The sequence below is a fragment of the Epinephelus fuscoguttatus genome, linkage group LG15 (genome assembly GCF_011397635.1).
Source record: "Epinephelus fuscoguttatus linkage group LG15, E.fuscoguttatus.final_Chr_v1".
NCBI classification, from domain to species: Eukaryota; Metazoa; Chordata; class Actinopteri; order Perciformes; family Serranidae; genus Epinephelus; species Epinephelus fuscoguttatus.
In genome coordinates this window covers 30,753,515-30,772,478 of record NC_064766.1, presented here as the reverse complement: position 1 = coordinate 30,772,478, position 18,964 = coordinate 30,753,515, and positions in this window count along the sequence as shown.

Genomic DNA, 18,964 nt, shown 5'->3' with positions numbered 1-18,964 from the left:
GATAAAATCACTGTGAGCATTTTTTAATTTGAAAATATACTCAGTATTTCCACAGAAGCTCACATGGGAGTCCAGAACCAAACCAAGGTATTTAAAAATTTCCACAGTTTCAACACGTTGGCCATCAAGTGAAACTGGCTCTGTCTTCAGATCTTATTTCATTAGCTGACGGTTATCCTCTAAGACACTGAGGTGATAGCTAATGCTAGGTCGCTATGGCATGGCTATGGCATTTTTTTTTTTTTTTGGCTTGAAAGAGCTTCCAAAAATATTACATTGACTGACGTTTATTGTCTTGTGGAAGCAAGCAGTAAAGCTCTATAAAGCTGACCATCCTCCTCATAAACTTGCTGTGACTTTTCTTCATTTTAGAAGCCAGCTAGGTCAGTTGAATGGCATAACACTATATACAAATCGAATGGTAAATACAACCAACAATATGTACAAAGCTGAAGTGAAAGTCAAGTAGCGTTACTAACTTAAGGATGAAAAAGCACTTTGATCACTAAGGTTGGAAGCAAAGGTAATAACACTATCGTAGAGTTACATTACATTGTGCAAGCGCAGAATTCAAAGACAACACAAATTTAAGATAAGATCTTAGGACTTCTCCAAGTAGAAGACCTCCATACGGCGGCCTATGACATGACTCTGGGTTGCAGAACCGGTTTCTGACCCAGAAAAAGGTCACAGTTAAAAGTGGGGCAGCAGGTATCCATCCCGTTCGCCTGGGGTCATGCATATCAAGTCCTGTGGATGATACGTCTGATCGGATTGCTGGAGATAGATTCACTGTTACCTCTGCTCTCATTGGATTTGTTTTCTCTCCGATGACTGACGACAACAATAAAGCACATCGTTTTTGCATTACCACATCGTCTGCTGTCAATCATCTTGAGTGGGCGCTCTTTATTAAGTAACATGTTTTGTTCAGATGTGTGGGGTCAGATACGTGAGCTAAATTCAGTGCTCCAAAATTATCCAGAAATGAATCCATCAGAGAAACTCCCTGAAGTAGGTCTTACTCATTCAGGACACCTGTTATGGAATAGCACTTTCACTGAAGTTGTATAACTGACACAATACATTCAACATTATACATACTAGGGGTGGATCATCAGTTGCACACTATTATAAATGAAGTGAGTATCTTCCTAAGGGTGTCATAATACACCAGTACAATGACCATGATATGAGTGAAATATTAATATCATAATACACATATGATAATATCCTATAAATACTTCAGTGCCTCTTAGATCATTTCTGGTTCTTTCAGTTGTCGTTTTGTCCCCCTCCCCTAACACTGTCTGGTTGCCTTTCACTATCCATATAGTGTAACTGTTCTTTGTGTACGATTTTGTACAGTTATGGTTGCAGACTCAACCTCCCTACACTCGTATTTTGAGTGTTCCCTGTCAATTTGCACCCTTAACATTTGTCTTCAGAAGTAAAGTTATGTAACCTGGAGAGTTATGTAATCATTCAATCACTATGAAATAAAATGAAATGAAATTTACTGTACTAAAGTTTTTCTATTGATGTTGCTAAATCAAATCCAAACGGCTTTATTAGCATGAGTATATTTAAATAGTATTCACAAAGCAAGGTATGAAAACTGACATCATCTTATAGCAATGGTTTTCAAACTTTTTGTGCCCAAGACACACCAAAGGGCAAGCCAAAATCTTGAGGCACACCTGTATTTGTATCTGTGCACAACAGCATCTATAATTTGTGTATAACTCTTATCATGACATAAGACAATAAAAATAAGAAAAAATAAGACAGGTAGTTTTTGTGATACTGTCTACTGACAGTTTTTTTTCTTTTCTCTTGCTCTGTTTGCTCTGTACAATAAAGCAATCCATTTTCCCACTCACGGCTTTCTCCTTTCAATAATCATCCCTCACACTGGCTGCCGATCAGGGCTTTATAACACACTTATAAATCCCACACTACATTACACGCACATGCGCACAACATACTGATACATCCATTCATCCATTTTTGTAAGCGCTTATCCTCTTGAGGGTCGTGGGGCGGGCTGGAGAGGTCATCAGACTATTACAGGGCTGACACATAGAGACAGACAACCATTCACACTCACATTCACACCTATGGACAATTTAGAGTCACTGATTAACCTGCATGTCTTCCTCCCATTGTGGATTGGCATCGCCGCACAACGCACACCATTTGAGAAACACTGCCTTTGTAGTATATCCCTTAGTACCAGCCTGAACCGGCTACATGGGCTCGTCCCCCTGCAGGCCCACCACCCGCAGAGGGATCCAGAAGGGATTGGTGCTATGTGGATCAGGCAGCAGACCAAGCCTGGGGCCTTGGCGGTCCAATCCACGGCTACGGAAGTTGGCTCTTGGGACATGGAATGTCACCTCTCTGGCAGGGAAGGAGCCGGGGCTTGTGGAAGAGGTTGAGTGCTACCGGCTAGATATAGTCGGCCTCACCTCGACACATAGTTCCAGCTCTGGAACCCAAGTCCTTGAGAGGGGTTGGACTCTCTCCTTTGCTGGAGTGGCTCCGGGTGAGAGGCGGAGGGCTGGGGTGGGCTTTCTGATAGCCCCCAGACTCTCTGCCTGTATGTTGGGGCTCACCCCAGTAGACGAAAGGGTTGCTTCCCTGCGCCTTCGGGTCGGGGAACGGGTCCTGACTGTTGTCTGCACTTATGCGCCGAACAACAGTTCAGAGTACCTGCCCTTTTTGGAGTCCCTGGGACGGGTGCTGGACAGCGCCCTGACTGGGGACTCCATTGTTCTGCTGGGGGACTTCAACGCTCATGTGGGCAATGACAGCAGGACCTGGAGGGGCGTGATTGGGAGGAACGGCCTGCCCAATCTGAACTCGAGTGGTGTTCAGTTATTGGACTTCTGTGCAGGTCACAGTGTGGTCATAACTAATACCATGTTCAAACAAAAGGATGTCCACTGGTGCACATGGCACCAGGACAGCCTAGGTCGCAGGTCAATGATTGACTTTCTTGTCGTATCATTTGACCTGCGGCCATATGTTCTGGACACTCGGGTGAAGAGAGGAGCAGAGCTGTCAACTGATCACCACCTGGTGGTGAGTTGGATCAGATGGCAGGGGAGGACGCAGCGCAGACCTGGCAGGCCCAAACGAACAGTGAGGGTCTGCTGGGAACACCTGGCGGAAAAACTGTCCAGATGATCTTCAACTCCCATCTCCGGGAGAGCTTTGACCGCGTCCCGAGGGCGGAGGGGGACACTGAGTCCAAATGAGTCCTAAACATTCTTATTAGAATATATATGTAGATACAGAATGTATTATTTAATAATTCATAATCAAAGAAAAAAAGGCAGAAAATGCTTTTTGGTAACATACTGCAGCAGCAGATTCAACCTGGAGAAAATGTGCAACAGAACTCCCATTCTTGATCTTGAGCTTTCTTAAATGATTGCATTGTCTGGGGACCATGAATGTCTCTTTTAGTCTGGACCGAAGCAGTGGACTTATCCACATACCCAAACCACAGATCTGTTATATTTGCACATTATTATGTAGCGGATACATTAAAACTTAACGTTTCAACAATGCTGTGGCTCATGCGTGGTTAGGTTTATGCACAAAAACCACTTGATTACGTTTGGAAGAAGATCATGTTTTGGCTTAAAATATCAAGCTTTGGGAGCACAATCCCAGCTGTATAAGAAGCAACTTTTCAGTAAAAAACAACAGCTTTTCGTGCCGCTATCCCAGCAGGAATTGGGCAAATGTCTTTGTAAAAAACAGCCTCTTCTTATAGCACTATCCTGCAGGGAAAACAGCAATGGGCTGCTACAAAACATTGACGTTTGGTGCCTAAAAAGCCATTGGAAATGCAGCAGTGACTCGCTAAATCACAACCAGATTTTTGTTTGTTGTTTTTGAACAGTGGTCTTCAACTTGGCAGGTGTCCTAGGTGACACCCCATCCACCATCCCCTCCATCTCTAGATGACAAAGTATACTCATACTACGTTGATTTCGAAACATTAATACAATACATTTACAATGTACAAATGTAGTGTATACGTGGTTTGCATTAATGTACAATGCCAACATTTTCTTAAAGCAACTGGGCTGAGTTGGTTATATAATGAAACTTTACCTCTATCATGGGTTTCATCCCAGTTAAGAAAACAGAAGAGAGTATCTACACTCTGTATATTTCCCACCCAGACAAACACAGTGGCAAGAAATCCCAGAGATGGATTTTCACAAACAATTTCTTGGCTGAATTCACAAAACGTGTACGTACTTAAGAACGTTTCGTTCCCCCATGTGACAGACAAAAGCTTATTAACACTCAGGTGTATACATTTCACCGTCATCATTTGCATGCTCACCAGGGAACGTATAGCGGATAGAGCTCAGAGAGGAAACAGAGGGGTGGACCTATTGTCACCAGCTCTCTTTGTCACACACTGCAACATGCATGAAGCTATCACATTCATTTATGTAACACCCTCAGCAGGATACAATGGGCTTAAAACTGGGATACAGTACATATAACGAACAGGAAATCCCTGTAGCCTTTAGCTGGTAATAAAGGTATGAGTCCAGTATGGTTTGTACAGTAGTTTCAATACCCTGGGTCACAAAATTATCTTTGTTCACTATCTCTTACAAAGCAGTCAAACAATTTAACATCAGAAATGAAATTAAGACTTTATCATAAACTTTTAGAGTTTTTCAGAGATGACATACATCCATATATTGTATGATGAATAGTTTAGCAGAGGGGGATCCAGCAGAATACAGCCAAAGAGAGATTCAGATGGAAGCAGCAACTCAAAGACAAAATAAAGCATAACAGCATAAATTCCAGTCTGTGGTTTATATTTCAGCTTCCTTAGATTAATACTCTGTTCTTCATAATACACTGAAATTTCAGCTCTGCAGCAGTGAGGACATTGTGCTCTTAGTACTATTCTCCAACAAAGATTGTAAGCCAGGAAAGAAAAGAAATTAAAAATCATCTAGAGAGACACCTAATAGGTCCTCTTACTATGACCTTCAGGTAACAGTCAAAAAAAATGTGTCTCCTTGCAACAAACTATTTCAAAATGTTGTTTAATGGACATTTATTTGAAATTACATCATCGCACATGATTAATGAACATTGCAATTGTCAGGTCTTCCTGGAGTGAGACATATTTTCCATAAAAGGTTTATATTACATGTAGTCGAGAAGTGAGGTTTTCACAGGGGATTTTTACAGCTAATAGGTGAAACTGGAGCTTCATCACTAGACTGAATTGTAATACCTGAAAATTAGACACACTCTCATGTGCCTGCTGGCATTTATGTGTCCAGTCAGTCAAGTGGCCAAACAAAAAGAAGATGGCATTGTACATTTCTGCAAACCATATCAACATTTCTATAATGACATAGCACATGAGCTGACTTTGTCATCAGGTGGTAGAGGAGATAGGGGGTGGCATGACACTTCGGCAAGATGCCTGCCAAGCTGCAGACCTCAGTTTGAGACCAAAAAAAACCCAAAAAAAACCACCAGTTGTTTTTTAGTGACCTGTGTTTCCAGCGGCTTTTTAGTCACCAAACATGGGTGTGTTTCCAGTGGGGATAGTGTGACAATAAGCAATTGGTTTTACCGAGACAACGTTGCATTTCCAGCAGGGATTGTGACACCAAATCTGGGAACTTTAAGCCAAAACATTACCTTCTCCTCACCATAACCAAATGTTTTTGTGTCTAAACCTAACCACGTTAACTACAGCCTTGCTGCAACCTGAGGAAGTTTACGTTTTAACTTATTTGCTACTTTATAATGTACAAATGTAACATATCCATGGTTTACAGAAACTTACATTGCTCACATTTAGTCTGCCAACTGGGTTGGTACAGTATCACCTGATGTCTCCTATATCTATTTCATTTCTATCTTCCCTTCTTCTTCCTGTAGAGCACTTTGTAACTTCTGTTTTGGAAAGTGCTTTAGGAGATTGAGATACTTACTGGTGATCTTACATGGGATTTAATAAGTCTGTGATTATTTTAAAAGCTGATCTTTTTGTGCAGTTACTGAAAAAGACATTTCTTAATTTCAGTAAGGCATACCAAAAATGAATGAATTTTTTAACATGGCCTAAGTCCTGTAAGAGCAGCTGTTATATAATGATGCATAATGACAAAATTTCCCACAAAAATGACTTCAATCCAGGAAGGATGTAGCAGAGGGACTTCATTAATAATGTCATACAAAGGACATCATATCACTTTCCAGCAGGTAAATCCTGTTCTATATACTAGAAAGTCAGCAGAGTTACAGAAATAAAATATTCCGAGAACATGGAGGAAGTGCAGTTTGAGCGTAATAGGCCGGGGGATTGAATGCACCCCCACCTCCACCTAACAGGCCACATACTTTGTTTCCTTCTCATGATGACAGGGAGCCCACAGGCACCCACCTGTCCTCATTTAGGACGACTCCTGATTGGTTCCCATGAAGTTGATCTACAGCGCTCAGCCTGTAAAGATTTCAGATGAGCTGCTGTGTGCAGGAACCACATATGGATGTAACGCACTGAAACTCTGATGATTACAATGGATAAGATGTGGATGTTTTATTCTTCAGTCGTACTATTGTCTGTCATACAGGTAATTATACTTTATTAATTACTATATTTATACTTTATTTTACTTTATTAAATTTATTTTTTAACATTTATTTCATTTTTTATGTCAATATGTTAGTATTTTGTAATACTTTCTAATTTATTTTTTTTTTTCTTTTGTAGACACAACATGTTTTGGCCACAGGTGAGTGCTCTGTGTTCTACATGTATGAGGGAGACACTAATTTCTAGAGACTTTTTTTATTTTATTTATCTTTGTCCTTCACTTATATGACAAGATAAACAGATACACACAGATATGGATAAATGTTTTTTATATTGGGTAAAAATACAAAAGCAAATTAAGAAAGAAAAGCAAAAGCAGCTGCTTGTAGTTAATTGCTCCACCAATTTCTGATTTCCAATTAAGGCAGATGACTAATGAGCCGGAAGTAAGCGCTAACTAACAGGTTTGAGGTGGATTAGATGGACTGGTGATTTGATTAATTGAAAATGATAATGGCTGCTGCTCACCACTAGAGGGCCATATTTCTTATTCTGTCTTTCTATTTACAGAACAACAATTCTTGATGTTACTGAACTGAGTCGATGGCATTAAACTAGAGTGAGCAAGGGGACATTTTGAACACAGCAAAAGGTCTTTTGCAAGCAAGTGGGTCATTCGTGTTACGCAGCATTTCTGACCCATGAACTGGCTTAAATTATACATTAACATCTCCATTATCATATACACATAGAATAATGCAAACTTAAACCTTTTTTTTTAACTTTACTGTCCTTTTTTTTGGAACTGCATGATTTTACCATGTTCCTCTTTTATAATAGGTCATGTTAAACTCTCTCCGATTATATTAGAAAAAACTATACATGTTTTTAGCTTTATTGTCATATTTATTGTCCCTGAAATCTTTTTCCAATCTCTTAGACTTACACTTCCATTAAGGATTAAAGTATAGTGAGCATAGCCCTCTTCCCAAGGTTTAGTGATCTTAATTTGTCTCACCCTTAACGTTCCATCCTGTCAAGCAAAATCATGAAGTCTGTTGGTGAGATTTTTTTGTTTTTCCAAATGTAAAGACATACTTGGTATAGTTATAAAAGTGCTGTGTAGAAGGTTGGCTAGCTAAGGCTAACTAAGTTAGCCTTAGCTTTGTAGCAGAATAGGAACAAGTCGAGCCATAAATATTATTGTTGAGTGCATGAGATTGGCACTCTATGATTCCTGAAAGTTAATCATGTTATTTTTCTTATATAATGAGAAAATATAACGTAAAACTCTTTTAACCCCCCCCCAAAAAAACCCGTTTTGAAGCCAAAATGGTGCTGCATAACAGGAATGACACACGTATTATTATATGTTGTTAAGAAATTATTATCACACAAGAAGGCTGACCTTTTTCCCCATATGAAAAATAACTACAATAAACTAAAAATTAAACTAAAACCACATATGAAATGCTCATTATTAGTTTAATTTTACCTTTTAATCTCAAAAAGTCAAAAGGTGGTATTCCTAGACTGATCATTTTCTTCTTCTTTCTGTTTTTCAGGATGTAATATTTTGTCAGTGACTTCTCCGTCAGCATCAACACTGAAAGTGGTATGGAGCACCTACACAGGAGCCTCAGTTTATTTACTGGACTTGAGAGTTGTGAACTCCACCAGTATCGCCCCGGTGGTGGTGACGCAGTCTGCACCCAGCACACAGAGGCTGATTCAGGGGTTAAGACCCGGACATGTCTATGAAGTCACACTAAAGGTCTTTGTGTTTTACACTATCATGTGCCGTGATGTTGAAATAACCATGACAGGTAAAGACGCAATTTGAAAAAAGTTGCCAGTTAAGTAATAAAACAGAAGAATCCCTTTGCTGACTAATGTTCAATACTTTATCTTGCATTTCCACAGTGCCGGCCACATCTCAGATCACCTATTCAAAAGCTATTTCCAGTACATCTATAAAGTTTGAGTGGTCAAATGTGATAGGGGCGGACAGCTACAACTTGTTTGTGGAGAAGTTGTTTAGTTTTCCCGCACAAACATACAACCAGACGTTCACGACCCTGAGTGGACAAGTGGACGGCCTAAATCCCTCTACGACTTACAACTGTTATATTTACTCATCAAACAGTGCTGGAAGAGGTGCCAAAAGTACTACAAGGACAATCACAACGTGTAAGTGCACATGAATTGCAGAAGTGCCGAATTACGAGCTCAGTTACGTTTGAGCCAATTCCTTAACATGAATGAGGATTTGTGGATTAACAGCTGTATTTTCTCTTGGAAGTGGTGCAGCCACCAACTGGTGTGACTCTTGTATCAACGGGAAGGAGCACAGCCCGAGTGACGTGGAACTCTGTAAGTAAAGTCCTGCTTTATCAAGTGACCGTGAGCGACAACGACAATCCCAGCAACGCCCCGGTCATCAGAAACACTTCAAGCACAACTATGGACATCAGTAACCTGGAGCCCTGCTCCACCTACACAGTGGGAGTATCATCAGTCAATGGCTTCTTAGTTCCTGGGGAGGCCTCTAATGTTACACACACCACCTCCAGTGAGTATCTTAGAAACAGAATTCATCTGTCAGAAGGACCAAACAGAACATTAACATGTCACACTTCCTTTACTCAGCCATTAACCCAGTGACGACCATCTCTGTGGACTACAGCTGCACCAGCGGCATGGTGACAGTGACTTGGGATTTGGTATTCGGGGCCAATTTGTACAGGGCCACAGCTATCGATGGCACCGGCGCGTCCCTTAACTGCACATCTGCCTCCACCAGCTGTCAGATCACCATGCTCAAATGTGGTGAGAAGTACCAGGTCCACGTGACGGCCATCTCTGACGACTGTGAGAGCACCTCCAACGCCACCTCCCTGTTCGAGACAGGTGAGCAGAGCACCTGCTCATGTGGAAGCCGCAAAACGTGGCTTCTGTTTGTTTGTCATTCCCTTTTTAATGCTTATGTTTCCCACATGCATGCACACACCGTCTCATTTTACCTCTCACTGTCACACAGTCTCACACTTCTGGACATAGTGTAAGCTCTTTCTCACAGACCTTCCACATACAATAAGTATGTCCTATGGGAAGCTGTTTAGGTTCCTCCCATGGTGTCCTATGGACTTTTCTCATGATGAGCAGTGAAACACACCCTCTCATTAGTCAACAAGACCTGCCATCCTACACCAGTCAGTCTAAAGCTCTTTACAGTCTATTGAAGTCAGGGAGTTATCTCAAAGGTCAGCTACAGATTCAGTCTGGAAAGTGAAAAGGTGGAAGGGGACACACACACATATACAGTCCGCCCAGGGAAATTATCTAATATCTAACACACACACACACACACACACACACAGCACCACAAGCATCTTTGATGACGTGGTGAACGCTACAAAGAGGTTAATTACAAAAGGTGTCATATCTCAGGTTTCTTACGAGGACTTTCAAACAATAGAAAGAGACTTACTGGCCAGGGAATCTGCTATAGTGCATCACAAAATTCACTCATCAATATAAACTCCACACCTCTCTGCATATTTCTTCTTCTTTTCCCCTTATTCAGCCAGATTTTTTCCACTCCTTTCATCTTTTGCTTTTATTCCCTCCCCATTAATTGTCTCTAAATGTCTGATTCCATTCCCCCAGTCCCCTGTGCTCCAGCTAATCCTCACACACTTCACGACTGCTCCAGCAATGTGATTGTCTTTAGCTGGCAGCCCACCAACAACACCGCCTACTACGTGGCAACAGCTGTGGACAACACTGGAAGAGTGACCGAGTGCAGGACGCCAGACAACACGTGTTACTTCACTAATACTGGCTGCGGTCAGTACTACACATACACCGTGTACGCCGTCAGCTTTGAATGTAACAGCGAAGTCAGCCAACCTGAGTTTGTCCGGACCTGTGAGTAGGATTTGATTTATTTCTCTTTTTTGTGAATTCTTTCCTGAAAATATAACAAGAACATTTTGGTGATATGCTATATTTTTCATACTGTCAACAAATCCCTAAAAAAAGACCCAAGCCAAAAATAAACTGACCTTTCTACCAAGTATTATAAATAGTCTAGCCAAAGCCTGATATATCTTATTCTGTGTCATCCCTGCCCTAAAAGACTATTTAAGCATGTACATGAGCCCCACCATCGCAGTGATTGACATGTTCCCTTCTTACGATTAACGTGGGCATTGTAGTTTATTCTGAGTCAATCTAATGAGTCAATCTTTGTTAAATTTAACTGAGCATCAAGTGTGTATTACTCCACTGCTGTTTGAATAATGTTGGTTATAGACTGAAGTGCCTAACTGTTTCAGTAATGTTTCAGCTTTAGAACAGACATGATTGTTGAATATAATTTAATAAAACTGAATACAAGTTCTGGGGTGATGCCCCCATCTAGGAATGATAAGCATCTGTCAATCGTTCATCTTCAGAAATGTTAAAGTATGTGCAAAAGACAAATGCCCATGATGAAGAGAAGTTATCGACAGAGGAGCAAAATGATACATATATTGATACTTGCAGACCTTGACAGCTTGCCACCCATCGACGTTACAGTCCCTGATGTCTATCTGGTGCTTTGGGTTTAGCGGCTATACACCTGTCAGCTATTAAAAAACTTAAAATCTTTGAGGCCCATGTCCAATTTGGAAATCAGTGGGCACAGGAACTTAAGATCATCCAGACAAAGATAAGCTAGCTAATGTTATGCTAACTGAACGCTAACAAAATGGCCAACAATTAGACTTAAGACTATAGTACTGATATAGTTGTTCTTACACAAAACTGGCTTGGTACAATTAGAAATTCAAAACAGTATATATGGAAATAATGGAGCATCTTGCCGATGTTTACTTGAGGAAAGACAAAATAAGAGTGTGTTGAAAATGCACGATATGTTTGTCTATTCTGGCGGTCACTATGTCAGATTAGGTGACTATGGAGTCTTAGAATCTTGCCGTGACTTGGCAGACAGACATGACAGATTAGAGACTGGTCCACAACCAATCATTGCTCGTCATCTTTAACAACATGCATGATGTCATCGGATTATTCTTGTCCTATTTTTATTTTTATAATCATTTCAGTAACTGTGGCTGTTCATGTCTAAGCCAAACTGTATTTGTAGTGATGTAAAAAAAAAAGTGCCACCAGTTAGCAGGAGCTACATCTAAAGTACTGCATGAAAACTGTGCAAGTCACTGAATCCTGCACAAGTTCCTGCAAAAGTTTCACAAAAAAGTCTTTTTTATTATATGAAAATTTTCTCTCCACTGAAACAACAAGGTGCTTTTAATTTTAAATGGATACAGGAAGTGTTGAGTTTGAAATGATGTGATGATTTAAAGGAGCTATATGTAAGAAATCTAAAGCAAATAGTCATAAAATCATCCTAATATGTCACAGAGACTAAGGAATAATGTTCATATAACATACTGATCTCCCCGACAACAATAGTACAGCCAGAATATTCGCATTTAAAAAAAAATTTTACGGTCCGCAAATCATGTTTATGTTTTGAATTTGTGTTTTGGCCTGTTGCGCTATCCACCACCGTCTACCAGTCACGCAGTCAGTAGAGTCTCAGCATCAGTTAAAGTTATGACTGAGCTACAGCAACACGGCAAGCAGCATTAGCAGTGTCCCGGTACATAGCATTAGCAGTCTCCTCAGCTGTATCCCGGCAGCAGCGTTAGCAGCAGAGAAGCCGGACTTGCTCGAACGGTCCGCTGGAAAAGCGCAGATCAAGGACGCGGCGACGCGGCCCTGCCACAGCAGCCGCCCGTGGGCAAACAAATCAGTCTCCAGCGTGCCGCTGTCCAACAACTTCGAATCTGTAGGGGAGGGGGGGCGGACACGACTCGCGGCAGTATTTTGAATTTGAGTGCAGTAACCGTTTTGGCCACATTCTTACATACAGCGCCTTTAACAGGGCGAATTGGAGTGGATTGAAAATAAAAATACAAAAATACAGACGGAATGAGAAATAAAAACCCGTGTCTATTGTAATCTGTTTCAAATAAAGGTGGTATCCTCTACAGTTGTGGTAAGTAAAGACCCAGACACTATTTGTGAATAACATGGCATGTATTTCTACCCGATCCTTCTCCATTACGAGAATTAACATTCTTTGCTGGCTTGATACTAATGGCAGTATTCACCGGGTTGCTGAGGTGCCTCTACTATTTCAAGCCAGCATTTTTCCTTTTTCACTCTGTCCTAGTAACGTCCATAGAGGAAATATCAAAAGGCTGTGGTGTTGTTGCCGTACAGTTAACCACGGCAAGAGATCACCATGTGTTCCTATTGGTCTGAATGATGGCTGTAACAGAAAGAGTTGTGGAAGACAAAAGTAAATCAAACATGCTAGTCTTTCTGTCAGTCGCCGTCTACTATGACACACTACATGGAATAAAACTAGGGATGCTTGATATTGGAATTTTTGCCAATATCAGATGGGCCAATATATAACAACTTAACTGGCCGATAACCGATACTGCTATTGATATATCCACATTTTTCCCACCCACAAAAAAAGAAAAGGCACGTTGGCTGATTCTGATAGTTTATTTTAAAGCCAATATCGGCTGATACTGATTATTGTGCATCCCTAGATGAAACATTTAATTGTTGCGCAACAACATTCGTTGTTGTTCACGATCCAAGCCAACACCGTAGGACGCCCGCATCAGGCTATAATCAGGCCAATATTGTGTCGTCTCAACCCAGCATAAGTAAGTCTTTATTTCTCTCCTTTCCTCCAGCTCCTTGTCTACCGACAAACATAAGGACAGGGGCTGGGTGTCACTCTGAAATGCTGATCACAACTTGGGACTCTGCTGCTGGAGCTCTTTCCTACACTGTAGAAGCACAGGGCAACACTGGAGAAACCTACAACTGCACCTCCTCCTCCAACAGCTGTGCAGTGACCGGGGTGCCGTGTGGTGAACACCTTAGCGTGTGGATCGTCGCCTCCAATGACAACTGCTCCACTAGCAGGGTGTTGGGAGAAGTTGCTCAGACTGGTACGAACTGTGGGAGCTCAATGATACTAACATATGACATCACAAATACTCTGTTTTTCTGATTTATTTGCCAAACTCTTCTCTGCTCTCCAGTTCCCTGCGCCCCAATCAACGTCTCAGCAACAGTCGACTGCAGCCAGGACTCTGCTAGAGTCAACTGGACGACAAACATCGGTGCCATATTCTATATTGCCGTTGCTGAAGATGCAAACGGGAATACGCATAGCTGCAATTCAATGGGCACCACCTGCCTAATTGAGGACCTGAGATGTGGACAGAATTATACTGCCAGCGTTGTTGGCACCAATCTGAAGTGCAACAGCAGCGCCAGCCAGGAGGTCAACTTCATGACAGGTAGGTCAGAGGGTTGGATTACATTACAATTGGATTCATGATTGTGTTATCAGGAAGAAGACACTGTGACACAAGATCTGTATTAACTGGAAATGCTGGTTATTTTTCTCCCAGTGATGCCAAATGAACTGCATCTTTAAAAATGTGCCACAGTCAGACACACTGTAAATCTAATTGACTGAATCCTCTGCTTCTCCATCAGCTCCTTGTTCTCCAACCAACGTTGAGGCATTCAGAGACTGTGACGCCAACCATGCTCTGATAGTGTGGCAGAACCATCAGCCCACAGGCCTCTACACAGCAACCATAGAGGATCAGAGCGGCGCTCAGCTCAACTGCACCAGCAACACTGTCAACAACTGTAAAATCACCTCTCTGCCCTGTGGAAAGAGATACAGCGTCATTGTCACCTACAATGATGGAAACTGTCCGTCCACCTCGACACCCATCAGCATGGACTCAGGTAGTAAATTAAGAGGGGTGAACAGTGTCTGTCTGGAAGAATAATGAATATTACAAATAACTGATGATGCCCTGTCTCCATTTCTTTTAGTGCCATGCGGTCCTGAGGATGTGAGCGCCAGTGTGACCTGTGTAACCGGTGAGCTGATGGTCACGTGGAACATCTCAGTTCCTGCAGAGAATTACACCACTGTCATCACCAGAGGAATGGGTCAGCCTCTGCACTGTAACTCTTCAGACACACAGTGCACCACTGGAGGGTTGTTGTGTGGAAGCTCCTACATGGTGACCGTCTTCTCCGTCACCGGGATGTGTTTCAGTCTGCCGAGTACAGAGGTCACGGTGCAATCATGTGAGAAACGCAGATTTGTCATCGTTAAAAGCACAGACACAGCAGCGGGACTTACTTGAGTTTAAAATATCTCCTTTATATTTATTTCCCTTCAGTGCCGTGTCCTCCCACAAACATCACAGCCGTGCACACATGTGCTCCTGATCCTGTTCCTGTGTCATGGATGGCTAGTGACAGTGCCAAATACTACACTGCTGTCGCTGTGAGCAGCAGAGGTCACAGATCAGAGTGCACGACCAATGAAACATCCTGCAGCCTCCCTGAACTTCACTGCGGGGAGGTTTACACTGTTGGTGTTTCAGGAGCTGATGACAACTGTACAGGTCAACTGAGTGACACCGTTCCTTTGAACACAGGTAACACCACACTGACCACCACCAAGAGAGTGTTTTTAAAACATGTGCTGTCATTCATAAGGCTTATAAAAAAAAGTGTTATTTGTTTCCCTCTTCAGAGCCATGTTCTCCCTCTAATGTATCCAGTCACCTGATGTGTAGCGCTGCCACTGCTCATGTGTTCTGGCCCCCCAGTGCGAATGCAGTGAGCTATGTCATGGAAGCAACCAGCAACGGACAGACCCTCACCTGCAGTAGCCCCAGCCCCAACTGCACGCTGAGTAATCTGATCTGTGGCCAGGCATATGACATCACTGTCACTGCGTCTGATGGCATCTGTGTCAGCAACTCCAGTGCCCCCTTCAGGCAAGAGCAAGGTACTGAGAGAGAGGTTGAGCCACATAAAACCTACCGCACTCTTTGTGACAGGACTCACACTGTTGTGGAAAAGCCCAACAGGTTTAAACAGATACTAAGGGATTATCTGAAGTTACTTTCAGCCAGCTAACTGATGTTAGATCAGTGTTTCTAGTAGTGAGTCCCATAAAATGCAAGCCTATATGTTTATAAATGTTAAAAATTAAAGGTGCTTGTAGGTAGTTTTTAGAATATTTGGATGGACCCAAGCCAGCCATTTACCCCATTTCCTGTCTCTGTACTACCCTTCGCTAACCCGTTGCTGGTGGTAGATTCATGTTTAGCCAGTAGTTTCAATTTTCCCATTTATCTCTCAGCCTAAAAAGACAGCATATTTCCCAAAATGCCAAACCGTACCTTTAAGAACTTCCAGGTTTGCCTGAGAAGTATTATTTTGACTAATTCACATAATGTTCTGTCTCTGTCAGTACCATGCCCTCCAGAGAACATCACAACAAATCTGATATGTGGCACCAATGACGCAACGGTCAGCTGGGTCACTTCTGCTGTGTCCCTCAACTACAGTGTCACTGCTGTGCCGCTGGCTGGAAATATCCGTTCAGTCATGTGCCACACTGGCAGCAGCAGCTGTAGGCTGAGTGGTCTCCAGTGTGGACACGTTTATAATGTCTCCATCGGAGCATCTTCTGGCAGCTGCAGTGGACCAATCAGCCTCCCGCAGATGGTTGAGACAGGTAATAAAGATGTTGATGATCTAAGGATGATAATTTCCATGATCTAAAAACTGTTACTTTGATTGATGTCATGTACTGTAACATCTTCTTCCAGCACCCTGCCCTCCTCAGGGCTTAAAAGCAGTGACAGAGTGCGGCACAAATTCTCTTCTGGCCTCCTGGAACGCCTCTCTCGGTGCCACCTCATACATAGCGACAGTGACGGGCCCCAACGGCTTCTCCGAAACCTGCTCCTCATCAAACCTCACATGTTCTGTCTCCGGCCTGCAGTGCGCCAGTCAGTACAACATCACAGTGAGATCCGAGGGCAACTGCACCAGCTCTCCGAGTCAAGCTGCATTGACGACAGGTTGCCTTTACATATTTTGTACATTTTATGTAAAGCACTTTCCTGACTTGGATCACATCATGTGACACATATCCTCTCTCTACGTCTTCCACCAGGACCATGTGACCCTGTCAATGTGACAAGCATCCTCCACTGTGGTTCAGACACGGCCACGGTGTCCTGGGAAGCTGCTGCTGGGGCCGTGGCCTACACTGTACTCGCTCAAGAGGATAGCTCTCAGCATTATACTTCCTGTAGGAGCAGTACAACTTCCTGTCAGCTGAACCAGCTGCAGTGTGGAAGAGTTTACAACCTGACTGTGATAGCTGAGGATGCCACCTGTAACAGCACTGGAAGCATCAGTACAGTCCTGATGACAGGTAGGAAAGAGGGAACCTGGACAGACTTAACTTTAAGAGAAAATTCAAAGAGAAAATATATTTCTTATGTCTTAACTCATTCTCCCTTTCATCTCTCTCTCTCAGCTCCTTGCTCCCCCTCTATCCAGAACAGCACCCTGATCTGTGGCACCAGTTATTCCTCTCTGTCATGGATGCCAATGGACGATGCCACAGGTTATGTGGTTAATGCCACGGCTACAAACGGGCAAACAGTTTCGTGCAGCTCAGCTTCTGCTATGTGCACCCTGACAGATCTCCTGTGCAGTGAAACCTACACAACCACAATCATTGCACGAGGACACCAGTGTGACAGTGCACCTGGCCCCAGCACCAACATTACCACGGGTGAGTGTGTGCATGGTGTGAGAGAACATGCCGTATATATGTGAAAAAGGAATTTCTCGCTTCCCAGGAAACCCACAACTATACACTGTTTCTTCTGCTTTCTTTTCAGCCCCCTGTTCTCCAGCTATCATGTCAAAGCATTATACATGTGGCGCTAACACAGCAGTGTTCAGTTGGACTGACCCTGAGGGAAGCCTGAGCTTCCTAGCTCAGGTAGCAGGAGAAGGGTATCAGGATAGCTGCCAGACTACAAATACCAACTGTACGTTCCAAAATCTTCCTTGTGGCTTGGATTTGAATTTAACGGTCCAGGCTCAGGGGGCGCAGTGCAGCAGCTTCCCAAGTGTCAGTGAATCTCTTGAAACAGGTAATTCTTCCGCTTATGTTGTTCTCATAAACAAGTCAAAGAAATGATTTAACTGACTGTTACAGAGGTACTTGAAATGGATGGTTTTAAAGCAGTAGCTTGACATTTTGGAAATTACACTTATTTCTTTGAAGATTGATACCACCCTCATGTCTGTCAAATAAATGCACAGCTTCAGCCACTGCCAGGTTATCTTAATTTATTATAAATACTGGAAATGGGGAAATAGCTACCCTGGCTCTTACTGGAGGTATCAACATCCACGACTAGCAACTCTAAAACACAACAATAAGCAATTAGCATTATATGTCTTTTGTTTAATCTATTTAAAAACTGAACCATCATCAATCATCACCATGACGTTGTAAAATATAGGCTGTTTTAAAGCCTCGACTTTGGCATTTTGGCAGTCACCATGTTGATTATTTTAATGCAGAAATGACAATATGTGGATGAGAAGGTGGAGCTGTGGTGGAGCGAGGGATGGATCTGACTCAGAACCTGAAGGAGAACCTGAGGTTATCAGCTAACGGTAGCACTAGCTTGGTTAGCAAGGTGCATCCATAATTCACATAACTGTGATATTAAGTGGGATGAACAACCAACTCCTCAGAGTTTGTTTTAATAAAACCAACACCGACATTTTTAGGCAACCAAAATGTTAAAATTAACTTTCATGAACTGAAAACTGTGAGAAAAATCAAAAGTTCTAGGACAAACACACGGACAACACCCCAAAACTAACCAGTTCATGGCTATTTAAACGAACCCAGTGCAATGGATATGTATTGCTGTGCATCTATCTTGACTAACAAGTCACCATGGTAGCCACGCTCTAAAGCATACCCTGCTTTATCGTCTGTTTTTCTCTAAATGGGACCATAATTTACAAAATAAACATCATGCTGTATTGAAGAAGAGTTAAAACTATCAACTGAGACCATAAGCTCATTAGGAAAAAGTTTACTGAGGTAATAAATCAAGTAAAAAGTAGGGTCATTTTCTCATAGACTTCAATCAGACTTCTTTTTGCAGCCAGTGGAGTCGCCCCCCGCTAGCCATAGAAAGAATACAGGTTTAAGGATCCACGTTGGAGGCTATATCCACTACTTTTACACAGTCTATGATACAACCCCTTATAACCACAACTTAAGGTGTTTACACATTGTTCTTGGACATATTAAAAAACAAGACTGAGCTGTAATATTCTTCTCATTTAACCTTGGCAAGAAAGCAAATAAGTGTATAT